Here is a 14,705-nt window from a genome sequence, read left to right as displayed (position 1 = left end):
ACCTGACACTGATACTGCCCACTGCCATTTTAATCCCCTCTACCTCATGATGCCTCTCAGGACTAGAGCAGGGAGTGAAGACAGAGATTACAAAGAGATCAGGCTCATGTTGAGGTGGGGTTAGGGAAAGTTGGCCCAATTCTGGCCATGCCAGAGTTCTCTGTCCTGAGAAGCCACCACAGTGGTAGCTCTATGAACAGCATCCAACCAGGCCTAGACCCAGTTTTCAATCCAATTTATCCAAGGAAGAGATATTCTATGTCTATGTAGACCACTGGTATCTAAGTGTTGATGAGCTATTTCTGAGCTCTAGAACTGAACACAACTTGTGCAAACATTACTATAACAAAACAATAGCCACAACATAAAATAATTACCCCCAAGGACTGTATCCAGAGGCCAGCGAAGAAGCCAGCCATCAGAAAGCTTCTCTGTGCTTCAGTTGTTTCTCATCTGTTAGGTGTGCTAACCTAAAATCTGGTAGGAGCTGTCCTCATCTTGTCCTACTTGCCCCCCTACTTGAACAAGGCCCCTAAGAAAGCAACAGGAGGATGACTTAGCTTGAGGGGGTCTAGATTCAGCTTGAAGGCTGGGGGATGAACTCACCAAAGGCTGTCATGTGCAAAAAAAGTATTGAACCTGGTTTGGGAGCAACTTACAAACATAGCAGAGGTTCAGACAGCCAATAATCTGGAGAAGGCAGACTGGGCAGCAGTGACCTGCAATGGAGGCTCCTACTGAAGCTAGAGCCCTGTAAAGGAATCTCTCCCAACTCTCTCCAGTGCCCATTGTGTGGGGCCCTCTATACTAAAAGGTCAGCCAGTGTACTACATGTATGTATGTTTTCTCTTCCTGTGGGCACTAACTTTCCTTGCTCAAACAGGCACAGTATAAGAAAGAACCATGCTCTGAAGGGAGGTGTGTTACCTACCAAAAGGTTCTCTGTCTACAGTAAGCACATGTAGAAACTGACAAGTTTACATTTGGCAAAATCCAGAGCCCAATGACATCACACTCTGTGCCTGTATTCAGATCTCAATGAGTAGAGGAGAATTACTGGAATGAGAGGAAGGGTGCTTCTCATCTCAGAAAACTGCCTGGATTCCTGACTCTCCTCACCAAGATTGACAGTAGAGATAGTTTTTGCTTGGGATCTCCTTTACAACACAACAAAAGGAACAAATGTGTATGTGAAACCCATTAACACTATCAATTAAAAGCACTGGGCAGTGAAGCCATGGGAGAAACAAGTCTGATCAACATTTCCAAATCCCTCTCTGGCTTGATGAAATTGTCTATATAACATATTACTTTAAATAACTTTTAGGAAAGTCTCTATATGGAAACAAACTATTTTAAAAAAGATTTTGGAGATTTGCACATTTAGGAATTATATTCCAGTCTATACATAATAACTAGAGCAATAAAACTGTACATTGATTTATATAAAACTCTTGCTGATTTCCAGCCTCTAAAGCTCTTGAGATGTATTCAGTCCACAGAACTAAAATAATATTCTAATTTCGAGTTTGGGTAGGGAACCAGAAAGGTGGATCAACAGTTGAGAATGCTTCCTTCACAAGCATGAGAGTCCGAGAGGGTCTAACTCTGCCTAAACTAAATTCTCCAGCACTCACATTATGTGGCTATGCATGTCTGTAACCCAGGCCTGCACAGGTGGAGATCAGAGAAACACCAATCAAAATCAGCTCCACCTGACTCCAGCTGTTTACATGACATGTATTTCCAGTCTCACAGAAGTAAACTAAATCTAGAAAAGCAAGTTTCTCACTGGAAAGGGAATGTTGCCATCATGATAGCCCTGTCCAGAAACCAGCTCTGAGTGCGTGGTCTATAACCTGAGACAGCTGGGTTCATGGAGCACTGCTTCTGTCTCTTCCCTTGCTCCATTCCCTTCATTATAGGGATGCACACTTGTTTGCTTTTCCAAGCAGTGGGGATGGCTTTTGTTCACACCTGCCACCAGCTCTCTTCTCCTCTTCCATTCACAATTCAACTCAACTCAATTTTCCCTTACTATCAGTTTTCTTGTAGTAGGCAATGGACTAGTCTGTTTGCAAAACCTGCCTCTTAATCCCTCTGCACACTTAGTAGGTTCAACAATATCATTCTCACTCTTAAGGTAAAACTGAGCGGGGGCTAATTTGATATCATTACCTACAGTTGAGAGTGGGTTTCTCAACCACTGAATCTCACACTCCACTGCTCTCCTGCGAGACACACCACCACATGGAGAAATGGATTTTGTGCATGTGTGGGTGCACACACATACACATAAACCCCTATTATTAAGTTGTTACATTGTATTTTCTCTGATTACCTCCAAAATGCATGTCACTTTGTCCAAAAGTGTTTTAGCAGGAAAGGCAGAAACATTGCCAAGCTCTTTTGGCCTTCAGATGGTTGAGAAACTCACATGTGATACTTCTAGCTCCAGTTGTTACAGGTTTACAGGGAGTTGGTGAATGGTTGTCATGTGTGTGGTAGGCAAAGGTCCTCCACCTGACTCCAGCTGTTTACATGACATGTATTTCCAGCCCGACATGGCTGAAAAGCAGCAGAGATTCATGACAGCTTTTTCCCACAGTAATTAACATAGTATGCTTAAGGATCTTCTACATTCTTCCAGAAATAAAATGGACTGGAAACTATAGACCAAAACAAACAGAGCAAAGAAGAGACAGAGAGATAGACTGAACCCTTGCAGGCTGCTGAATCTCAAGGTCTATGATGTTTCACTATCCCAGAGAATTTAAGAATTTCTAGTGTCACTTTTATACACCCACTAAAGCTGTAGACAACTCAAAGTGCGTAGTACTTTTACCTAGAGAAGGGCCAGGAGACAGAAAAAGTCCAAATGTATGGTATTTCCCCACATCATTGTATGATAAATGATGCCCAACAACTGCTAAGGAAATACAACAGCCCAGCCATCTTCCTATGTAAGCAGTTCTGTCTTTCTGTTCCAAAGCCCTTGCAGGACTGCACTGCTGAGACACCATCAGAACTGCTAAGACCAAGCTGATTCCCAGCCAAAAACCTCTACTACCAGAGCAATCCTGAAGAGATGCACATTTAGAAAACAGTCTTCTGTGCAAACAGAAGACACCTGATATAAGCGTCCAGTCTTCCAGCATTGGTGGGCGTGGGTTCCTTATTCTTGGTTCCACCTCCTTGTGGGTGAATCCTCATCATTCCTAGCTTCAGGGATGCTATTTACATTTACCTAGGATCTGGTTTTACATATTTAGAAGTTTATGTATAGGACAGTCAGGTGCATTCTCTCCTCACCTCCTTTTGGTAAATGATCACCTTTAACTGCTGAACCATGCTCCTAGTCCCTCACATCCTTTTGCCAGATGGGGCTTCTATGTAGCCCATGCTAGTGCCAAGCCACCAATCCTCTTGCCTCAGCTTTTCATGCTAGGATTACATGTATGTTGCATCATGCCTGGCTGTATTCTTTTTTTATGGATGCAGGATGTCAGATCTACATCCTACTCTTGGCAGGAAGATTCTAGAAAGTCTAGCACTGCTAGAGACTGTTGTGTCCTTCAAATTCTTGTGTTGAATTCTTAATGCTGATATTACTGGATTTGGAGATGAATCTTTAATAAAGTACCCAAAGTTAATGAGGTTATAAGGGCAGTGCCCTATATCTGAGAATTCTACCCTATAGAACTAGATGCTTGCTGCTTAAGCCACCCAGAAAATAAAATAGCGCTTTACTGTGGCAGCCCAAGCAGTCTGAGACAACAGATAATGCCAGCATCCTCCCTGCCCACTACTACAAATAAGACATTTTAGTAAACACTCTGCACTAATCCTTGGGGGCCCACTGCTCTCAGGGCTGAGTGGGCATGTTCTGGAATCCCATCTAGAATCTAGTCTCTCTTGGCTCTGTAGTGTCAGCCAGCTTAGCCCCCATGTGGTACTCAGGAAGCTGTGATCCTCACAGATATGGATTAGGGAGAAGCAGAGTACTCTCTGATGAGAAGTCCCTGCCCTCATTCAATGAGGCCCAAAGCCAAACTGCAGACTTCCCAGACCAAATGCTTATGGACACAGAGTGCCTTGCATCTCCAGCTCAGAGCAGAGTCCTGGAGATTCCTATGGAGCAGAGGCATGGCAACTGGAGCTCATTACAACAGACAAGGCACTGCAGAAGTTATGTGGATTCTGCCTCTTGTCTCAGCCCCTACCGTCAAGGGCAATTTAAATTATATTTGGTGGAAAATATAATAGTATTTCTGACCAGGGAGAGACAGGGATGACTGCAACCAGGACATTAGGAATGGAAAGAGGCAGACAGTAAGAAAGGCATTTTGGAAAATGAATTATAGGGGCATTTTGATTGATTTGATGTGTATATGTAGATTTGGCATGCTGTGTATGCACACTTTGGGGAGTATAGGATGAGGTGTATCTGCTTTATTTTATGGATTTGTGGGATGTACTTTGCATATATGGCATACTGTTGATGTATGGTGTTTGTGAGGAAGTTAGGATGTAGTGGATATGTATATAAATATAAGTGTATGTGTGTGACTTGTATGTGTCTGGGGTATAGAAATATTTGTGGAGGGTCTATGTAATGTGGTATGTGGGAGATATAGAGCTTATGTTTGCATATATGTACAGTATGTGGGTGCATGGCATATGTGCATGTGGATATGTAGTTTGTGACTGTGTCTCTATAAGTACATGTGTACATCTTTAAGCATGGAAGGTGTGATGTCTGTGGTGTGTGTGTTTTACATACTGTGTGCTGCATGTGTGTATGTAAATGCAGGGAAAGAGATAGAGGTAGAAAGAGAGAATGTGTCCAAGAAATATGGCAAAGGGAATGAGACAGAAGCACAAGCACGTCAAGCTCTTTTCCTTAAAGGGCAGCACTGTATGCCCTCCTCTCACTGTCATCACAGGTACTTTGCTGAGGTCCTCATAGGAAGACACAGAATCACAGAGAAGGCTTCCATCTGTCCACTGTTATAGGTGGGACAGTGTGACCTCTGCAAACCATTAGTCCATTTATTTGCCACATTTCCCTTAATTGAGGTAGCTAATTTTTCCCTTCCCTTTCCAGCTGTGCACAGAGCAGTTAGCCTCCAGTCAGTCTCTCAGGCAGTCACTTTCACATTCATTCCACCCACCAGGTGCTGAAAGGCCAGTTTCCCTTTCACCACAGTCTACCTTGTAGGGTCACCCCTGGAAGACCTGAGTAACGGGCGGATCCAGGAGGATGCTGACCCTACTACCTTCACTTAACCAGCTGTCTTAGGAACAGAGAAGGTGCCAGAGGATGTGCCAACTGGACTGACACAACACACTGTTTCTCCTCAGAATGGGATTCCTAGGGGCTACACAAACAACTGTCAGAGAGTATTAAGAAAGAGGATTCCAGTGTGGGTAGAACCCCACTTTTACCTGGTTCTATAGCCTCCATCTGCATCTCATTGGCCTGTTTCTCTCATATTCCCAAACTCAATAACCCATTTAGCCAGCATGTACCAGCTAGTACAGTCCCTGGAAGACCCATCCACCCCCTCAGTACTGGTCCTAGAGACCCCAGCCCAGTACACTGACCTGCAGAACTCAGACAACCACACCAGCAACTGTCCTTCAGTAATGTCTTCCCAACAGCCACATCAGCCACCATGATGTAATTTAAATGTAAAGGGACAGAATTTCAATTACTCTGTCTCATTCACAGTTGCCCTTGCTTGAGGAGAGATGAAACAGCCTGGCAGGAATATCATGGAATGGCTAATAGCATTCCCCACCCCCCAAGGAAATATAAGCCTAGAATCATTTAATGGACCCTGAGAAATTGCTCAATCTCATGTGTGCCTGAACAAATTCCAGAACTGATACCTGGAAACAGATTTCTATGCTTCAGGAGCCTTACCATTGATGGCTAAAATGAAAAGCATTTAAGAGCTAGGCCAGTGGATTAGCTACTACTAAACCCTCACTATATGTTACTCCTACTTCCTGAAACCTTTAGGATGTTACCATGTGAGCCCTGGATGATGGGACACATCTAAAATCCAAGCAATTTGGTATACTGAGGCAGGGGTATTGTGAGTTCTAGACCGGCCTGGGCTATATAGTAATACCCTGTCTCTAAAAGGATATCACTATATGGTCAGTACATGTGCAAGTATAAAGGCTGGATCAATCAAACACACAAATGTCAAGAGCCTAAGCCACATACCTTGGTCTTTAGCACACAGCCTTAACATGCAAATGATACACATCTCGTGAGGTCTGAGGGCCCTGAGCTTCTTCGCACACACATCTCTTGGGACCCCACAACAAGATCGGCAGGGCTATTTCCAAATAACCTAAAGCAGAGATAAGGTAGAAGAAAGAGGGATGGTGTATCACTTTTAAATACCAGTATGTGCTCAAAGCATATCTCCAGTATCCATCCAGGAGAACTTCATTATGAGAGTGATAGAGCAGTCCAGGGACATGCAAGTGCATACATGTCCCCTCATATATGCGGCCTCCACACACAGATGCAGATGGAGATGCATGGGCTCATGGACCAGGCAAAGAGCATTCCACTCAACATCTAGTACAGTTAGCCTTGTTTACACGAGGAACTCAATAAAGTGTTGGTTAAAGACTATGAAGGAAATAACTATCTATGTAGATATGGGTGCCATGCCATAATAATATAAGATACCGTTCAGGTTATGGCAGACACAAACACTGTTTTACCAAACCAAGATCAGGCCAATTGTACATCACATACTGACTTTTCCATAAACAGTGGGTCTAAAATATTTATGTGGAAGGAATTAATACATTTAAGTCAAATAAGATTTAAAAAAATACAGGATTACATGTGAATAATAAGTCCAGTGTTATAAGTCTCCTCACAGACTCAGATATATATGAATGGGCAGTGTGGTGGTTTGACTAAAATGCCCCCCATAGTGTCATGTGTTGTATTTGGTCCCCAGCTAAGAGCCTTTGGGGTGTTACTATAGAAAGACCTTGAAATTTATTAGTCCAGCTTTATTCACTCTTGCTGCTACCTCCCGATGATGTGACAATATGTTATGCAAAGCCTCTGCTCTGCCATGTTTTCTCCACCATGTTGAAATTTCCTATTGAAACTATAAACCTGAAATAAATACTTCCTTCTCATAAGCTGTTTCTGATCAGGTGTTTTGTTATAGCCAAAAGAAGGTAGCTGCTATTGGCATCATTCATATATAGGAACAAATGATAGAATATAATATTCCTAGCTTATTATACCAAATAACCTAATTTTATTTTTGTAATGAAATATATTTTAGCATCACGAAACATGAAGTCACCAGTTTGTGAAACTATCTAGTTTCAAATACTTCTGTAAATATGTATGTCCTGGAATCTCAAAGACTAATTCTTGCTTCTGCCATTCCATCTGGACCAGGAAGATCTACTGTAGTTCCTTGAGAATGCCTGAAAATATTTCATCATTTGGAATTCTGGAAAATAATCATAATGCCTCAATTTTATGATAAATTATACTGAAACCTTCTAAAAAATAAACAGGGGATAAAACATCTTTGGAGCATCAACATCAACCCAGATGATCATAGTAGCTAAGCATCTATTCATAATTTGAAAGATATAGATAAGCAGACTGTCCTGATGAGAGTAGAATGAACTCTGAGCTCAAGAACCATTATCTTCTGCAAAACCTGTGTTGATTTTTGAATCCCTTGCTGGCTGCAAAGGAGATAGTCTATTTTCCTCAGCACTGGCCCCTTGTCCCTTAACATACACACATAGAATTCCTGACCCTTTCTTCTTCCTCCTGCCACACTCTTATCTTCAGATGAGAAGCAACATCTATGCTTATAATCCCACAAATCTGTTAAACAGGAAACTCTCCTCAAACACTTCCTGCTATGATAGAGCAGGGGAGATTTTTCCAGCCTTTGATTTACCCAGGAAAGCAACATATCAGAGCAGAGCTGTGATTCAGGCTCTGGGTAGAATCCTGTTGCAGGAAGCAGAGGCTCTGCCATGCCACAGTCCCATGTGCTGTTGACACTGCACATCTGTTTGCCCATCTCATTCCCACAACCATCACTTGAAGGCAGCCAGGATGCTGCATAGTTATCCATTCTCATGATGAGCTCAAGATCACCTGCAATCTGTGTTACAGTTCACTGGGATCAGTGCTTCCAACTTTTCTGCTTAGCCTTCGACTAAGGTCTGAGGAAAGCTAGAATGTCCTCTGAGAGTATACTTGGTGAAGATCCAGGGCTGCCAGCACCCAGAATGAGGATGAGATTATTTGAACCTATACCAGGACATGAGAGCAGACTGAAGATGGCTGAGGTCCCTTCCTTCAGGTACCTCATGTATCCTACCAAACACAGACAAAGTGTCCCATCCCAAGTCTCAGGGAGAATCGTGTTGAGTCATGACTCACACATGTAAGTATTCTGTAAGAATAATGAAGAAAATGATTCCCCAAAGATAAGACATGTACTCACATGAAAATATATCTACAGATAAGTCTCTTTGCCCACAGTTGGATCCCTCTCACAGACTTAGCCTTCCCAACAGGTGGTAGTTTATGCCATACACCATCTCCTCACTCTGGAACAGTGACTAGCTGGATTTCTCAGTGGTCACTCCTGCCTGAGGAGCCCCTGCTGGCCTGCAGGAGAGAAGCCCACTTGCTTGGTGCCCTGGTGGGGCAATTATAGAGTGCTCTAGCTACTTTCCCAGCTCTTGTCAGTAAATGAAAACAGTGGCTTTGGACATGCTATTCATTTCATTAATCCAAGGTAACATGGATTATAGTCAGAAATGGAAAGAAAGAGGGAGTGAAAAGATATCTGAAACATACAGTAATCCCTATGCCCATTATCCATGGGAATACTCACAACCTACTCAGTAGATGATTTAAACTGCAGATAATATCAAACCCCATATATACTTTATATCATATACATACATATCTATCATAAAGTTTAATTTATAGGTTTGGCATAAGAGATTGACTACTAATGATAAGATACATCAATTTTTTCAAAAATTTTCTCTTATTTATTTATTTGAGAGGGACATACAGAGAGAGAATGAGGCCGATAGAGAGAGAGAGAGAGAGAGAGAGAGGAGGGGGGGAATGGGCGTGCCAGGGCCTCCATTGCAAACAAACTCCAGATGTGTGCGCCCCCTAGTGCATCTGGATAACGTGGGTCCTGGGGAACTGAGCCTTGAACTGGGGTCCTTAGGCTTCACAGGCAAGCACTTAACCGCTAAGCCATCTCTCCAGCCCCAAAATACATCAATTTTAAAGTCTTATATTCTTTATGGGAGTGCTCTCTCTCTCTTTCAAATATGTTAAGTGATTTCATCTTTTCACTTTATGGCCTCTGTCTAGCGTATCCAAATTGCAAACATCACTATTACTCCTGCACTTGGGAGCCCCTGATAAACAAAGTAATGGTTATTTGAGCCCAAGCACCATGTTCTTTCCCCAGTCAATGAGCTAACAAATGCAACCACCAAGTGACTGATAGGCAGATAGAACATACAGTGTCCACACAGGGCAGAGCAATGGCTCAGGTCTGAGGTAGGCCAGCATGTGATTACAGCACACTAAGAACGACATACAACTAAAAATTTATGAATTATTTCTGGAATTTTAAATTTAATATTTATGAATGCTATTGATGTCAGATAACTGAACCTGGAAACCAAGACCACAGATAAGGGGGACTGTGGTAGGTAGGGTTTTCCATTAACAATTGATCTTATTAAGGGAAATGATTTTTTAAAATTAGAATCATATGTTGAATCTATATTAAGATGATTAGTACTTGACTTCCAGAGTAAATCCTCTAGCAAACACAAAACTCCAAAATGTAAGGTGTGCAGACTAGAGTTACAGACCTATAACTGCCTTCATTTGTGAGTTGCACTAGCCTTTGGCCATCCCAGAGGAAGGCTGCTCTGGAAAGCCCACTGGACAAGGGACTGAACAACAAGAAGGCACCTGTCATGTTACAGCGCATTTTAACAGGCACACCTAGAGGCAAACCAACCCAAAGACTTTCCCTAAATTAACTGTGCTCTTGATTTTTGAAATTGCAGAATCAAACTGCATTTTCAGATCCCAAATAAGAAGAACAAAACAATGTGGTTCTTGGATACTTTTCCAGCCTGGGGCTGTGAAAACTCTGGCTTCATGGTCAGTGGACTCCCTGGTTTCATGGGTTCTGAAGTCCTGAACAGATCTTGGTGGTTTTAGTTGTTATTCATAGCTCTGTTGTCCAATCTAAGTCCATTATTTGTGACTACTTTCTCCTTTCTTAATTAATGCCACCCTGGATTACTTCCCCACTGGCTTGGTTAAAAGTTCAGAGCACTACATGACTGATAAAACAACTCAATTCTAAAGAAGGAAGCCTCCACAAACAAGAAGACAAAAACCAGGAGATTAGATACATGCAGTCCCATTTTTCTATTTTGGTATACTACAACCAGAGATACAATATAATCTGCAGACTAGAATGAGCTGTACAGAATGAGTGGCTCTATATTGGAGTTTGTTTGCTGCTGCTGAGTTTTATAATTTGTACATAGTAAGTACAGACATTTATGTGGTGAAGAGCAGTAATCCAGTAATGAACACACCATGTAATGATGATGGAGGTTGGATGACAGGAAACAGCATTTAGTTACACAACAGAGTGCTATAGTTCAAAATTATTTAGCAAGTGTTTTCCAAAGACCTAGAAGAGATAGCAAAGGTTCCCAATACAAAGAAATGAAAAACATGTAAGGAAACAGAAATGCTAATTTCTGATTAAAAAAAAAAAACATGGGCTGCAGAGATGGCTTAGCGGTTAAGTGCTTGCCTGTGAAGCCTAAGAACCCCGGTTCGAGGCTCGGTTCCCCAGGTCCCACGTTAGCCAGATGCACAAGGGTGCGCACGCATCTGGAGTTCGTTTGCAGAGGCTGGAAGCCCCGGCGTGCCCATTCTCTCTCTCTCCCTCTATCTGTCTTTCTCTCTGTGTCTGTCGCTCTCAAATAAATAAATAAAAAATTAAAAAAATACATAGCATTTTCATTTTTCTTTTAGTCTTAGCTACTCAGGACATGTTCATAGTTGTTAAAAGCAAAAACCAACTCTGAATTGTAACTTCCACTTCTGGGATTTTTGGTTAAGTCCTGTCAACAACAAAAGATGATAGGGTACTTCCCTGTCTTATGGGGGGAAGCAGATCCCCAAGTGTAGTTATCACCTGTAAACCACACTCCTGCCCTAGCTACAAAATCTGTAAGCCACTAAGATTATTGATATTGCCTGTTTCTAAAACATAACAGGGATTAACATGATTCATGCAGAAAGGTATCGACTATTGGTCTAATGTTATAATAATAACAGTAACAATAATTTATATAGCCCTGGAATTGGACTGAAAAACACCCTGGTAAATATTTCCTATAAGAAGCTGGTGGGTGTATTTTCTATTAGATGGGAAGAGGTGGGGGATTGCTCCTGAATGGTTTTGGAAAGATAATACAGGATAGAAATGAGTTCACACAAGACTGGATGATTTGCAAGCAGGAATGAAAGGAGACAGATGGCCCATAAATTTAGAGGCTTGTCAAGTTGAAAAATAAAATTATTGTTTTTCATTTCCAAATAATATGAAATTTAACCAAGGATGAACTTTGAGCTACAAAACTTAAATTATATTTTTTTTCAATGCTGAGGATATAGCCCAGAACTTCCATATGCTAGACAAATGCTCTACCACTGACTACTAGCCCTAAAACCTACATTTTTTTTCACCCACTAGTGTGTAGTAGTTTGTTTGTATCTGTTAAGGCTGTTTACTTTCTTTTTATATTTATTTTTATTATATATGGACATACTTAGTATGTTAACAACAGATGTTGGTATCATCCTTTCCCTCATCCCTGCCCCTTTTCTGAAGAGGCCCTTCTCATTGGAGATGCAAGTCAACCCCAAGGGGATTATGGGTCATGCATTGTGAGGGCAGCAGTCAGTTATGGGGGAGAGGCAGAGTCTCTGTTCATAATGTTCCAACTTGTGGTTCTAGCAATCTTTCTGCTCACTATTCCTCAAAATTTCCTGAGCCATTTTAGGTGCATTTTAGTTTTTCTTCAGTGATAGGCTCTAAGGAGCCTCTGGATCTCCGGTTCGGTAGGTGTTGAATGTCCTCAGTGTCTATCTCCTTCACTCTGGTGCTGATATTTGTTTACCAAGAAAGCAGCACTCTTGCTCATTTCCCCACTTCCTCTGTGGTTACAGCTGGGGCCAGGGTGAAGTGCGCTGGGCCATTTATCTCCTCAGGTCCCACACCCATCTGAAAAAGATAAGCAGATTCTCCAACAGAGAGTGAAGGCATCACCATTAAGTATTATTTTAAGCTTTAGGTGCTTTATATATAGCTTTTACTATGTTGAGATATAAACCCTGCATGCCTATTCTTTCCAGCGGTTTGATCATGAAGTGGTTATATTTTGACAAAGGCTTTGTCTGTATCAATTGAGATGATCATGTGGTTCTTACAGTTAAGCTTATTTATGAAGTGTATTATGCTGACTGATTTCCGTATGTTGAATCATCCCTGAGATATAGCCTACTTGGTCAAGGTTGATAATGCTTTTGATATTTTGTTGAATTTGATCTGCAAGGATTTTGTTCAGGATCTTTGCCTCTAAGTTCATCAGGCATACAGGACTATAGTTTCCTTTTATCGTTGCATCTCTGTCTGATTTTGCTATTAGAATGATGCTAGCTTCATAAAAGAAGTTGGGGAGGATTACCTGGCCTTCAATTGTGTGAAACAATTTGAGAAAAAATGGTTTCAGTTCTTCAATGATGGTTTGATAGAATTCAGCTGAGTAGCCATCTCGTCCTGGACTTTTCTTTTGGGGGAGGTTTGTGATTACGTTTTCAGTCTCTATGGATGTGATAGGTTTGTTTAGGAGATTAATCTTCTCTGAGTTTAGTTTTGGTAGGTGGTGTGTGTGTAGAAATTCATCTATTTCTTCCATATTATTCAATTTTGTGAGGAGAGGTTCTGGAAGTATGCCCTGATGATTTTTCCACTTTCATTGATGTCTGTTGTGATATCTCCTTTTTCATTGCTGATTTTGTTAATTTGAGACTTCTTTTTTGCTTGATAAAATTGGCCATGGATTTGTCAATCTTTTGTCCCCCCCGCCAAAGAAACAGCTCTTCATTTCATTGATTTAAAAAATTTTTTAATTTAAATCTTTTTCTTAGGTTCCAATTCATTAATTTCTGCTCTAATCTTGATTATTTCTTTTTGTCTGAATCTCTTCAGGTTGGATTCTTCTTTTAATTTTTTTCCAGTGCCTTTAGGTGGACAGTCAGGTTATTAATTTGGGATCTCTCTGTCTTTGTAATGAAGGCATTTAGTACTATGAATTTTTTTTTTCTTAGAACTGCCTTTATTGTGCGCCACACGTTTTGGTAGGTTGTATTTTCCTTATCATCCAAATTCTAGGAATTTTAAATTTTCCTTATTGATTTATTCCATGACACATTCATTGTTCAAAAATGTGTTGTTTCATCTCCAGGATGTAGTAGAGTTCTTGATGTGTTTCTTGTTAATATCTAGCTTTAAAGCATTGTGATCTGACATGATGAAGGAGGTTACTTCAATTTTCCTGAGTTTATGAAGGCATGCTTTATGGCCTAATATATGGTCAATTTTGGAGAAGGTTCCATGGGCTCCTGAGAAGAATATTCATTCTATAGAGTTGGGGTGGAAAGTTCTGTAGATATCCAGTAGGTCTAGTTCATTTATGACGTTGTTGAGCTCTATTATTTACCTGTTGATTTTCTGCCTGGATGATCAGTCTATTGATAATAGTGTAATATTAAAGTCTCCATCTACAGTGGTATTGGTGGTTATTTCTGTTTTGTTGTCAATTAATTTTGTTTGATGAATTGTGGTGCACCTGTGTTTGGCACACATATATTTATGATTGTGATGTGCTTATGTTGGATCATTCCCTTGATGAGGAAGAAGTGGACTTCTTTGTCCTTTTTGATTACTTTTGGTTTGAAGTCTATTTTATCAGATATTAATATAGCAACACCTGCTTGCTTTTTATTTCCATTTTCTTGAAATACCATTTTCCAAACTTTCACCCTGGGAAGGTGTCTATCTTTAGTGGTGAGGTAGGTTTCTTGAAGACAGAAGATAGAAGGGTACCCTGATAACTTGTGTCTTTTGATGGGAGATTTAAGACCATTAATATTTAAGGATTTTACTGTGAGATTTGGATTAATTCCTACCATGATGAGGTGTTTTATCCTTTCATTTTGTAATATGTTGAGCCTGGTCTAGTTTTGGATATTGTCATCTTCTTGCTGGCTCTTAAGATTGGTTGTTTGACTATTCTGTGTGGAGTATTCCCTGAAGTATTCTCTGTAGGTTCATATAACCATAGGGTTGACTTTTTTCATGGAAATTTTACTTTAACCATCTATTATAAGGGATACTTTTTCAGGGTAGAGTAGCTTGGATTGGAAGCCATAGTTTTTTTTTAGATTTTGAAGTGTTCCATTCAAGGCCCTTCTGGCTTTAGGGTTTCCATTGAGAAATCTGAGGGAATTCTGATGGAATTGCCTTTGTATGTAGTGAGTTGTT

At 40.9% G+C, this 14,705-nt stretch overlaps 1 protein-coding gene across 5 annotated transcripts in view; it reads right to left on the bottom strand.

Annotated features, from left to right (window-relative positions):
* Positions 1-14,705, bottom strand: part of Otud7a (OTU deubiquitinase 7A) — a 302,377-nt gene that overhangs the window by 227,277 nt on the left and 60,395 nt on the right. The window contains exon 1 of one of the 5 annotated variants that reach the window (XM_045145983.1): positions 6,239-6,313. The exons of the other annotated variants lie outside the window; for them this stretch is intronic. The gene's annotated coding sequence lies outside the window, so the exon portion shown is untranslated. Of the gene's footprint in view, positions 1-6,238; positions 6,314-14,705 lie in introns of those variants that run through there. 5 annotated transcript variants of the gene reach the window in all.

This window comes from Jaculus jaculus, chromosome 3 (genome assembly GCF_020740685.1).
Source record: "Jaculus jaculus isolate mJacJac1 chromosome 3, mJacJac1.mat.Y.cur, whole genome shotgun sequence".
NCBI classification, from domain to species: Eukaryota; Metazoa; Chordata; class Mammalia; order Rodentia; family Dipodidae; genus Jaculus; species Jaculus jaculus.
The sequence above is the reverse complement of the archived record's forward strand: the minus strand, read 5'-3'. Positions and strand labels throughout refer to the sequence as shown.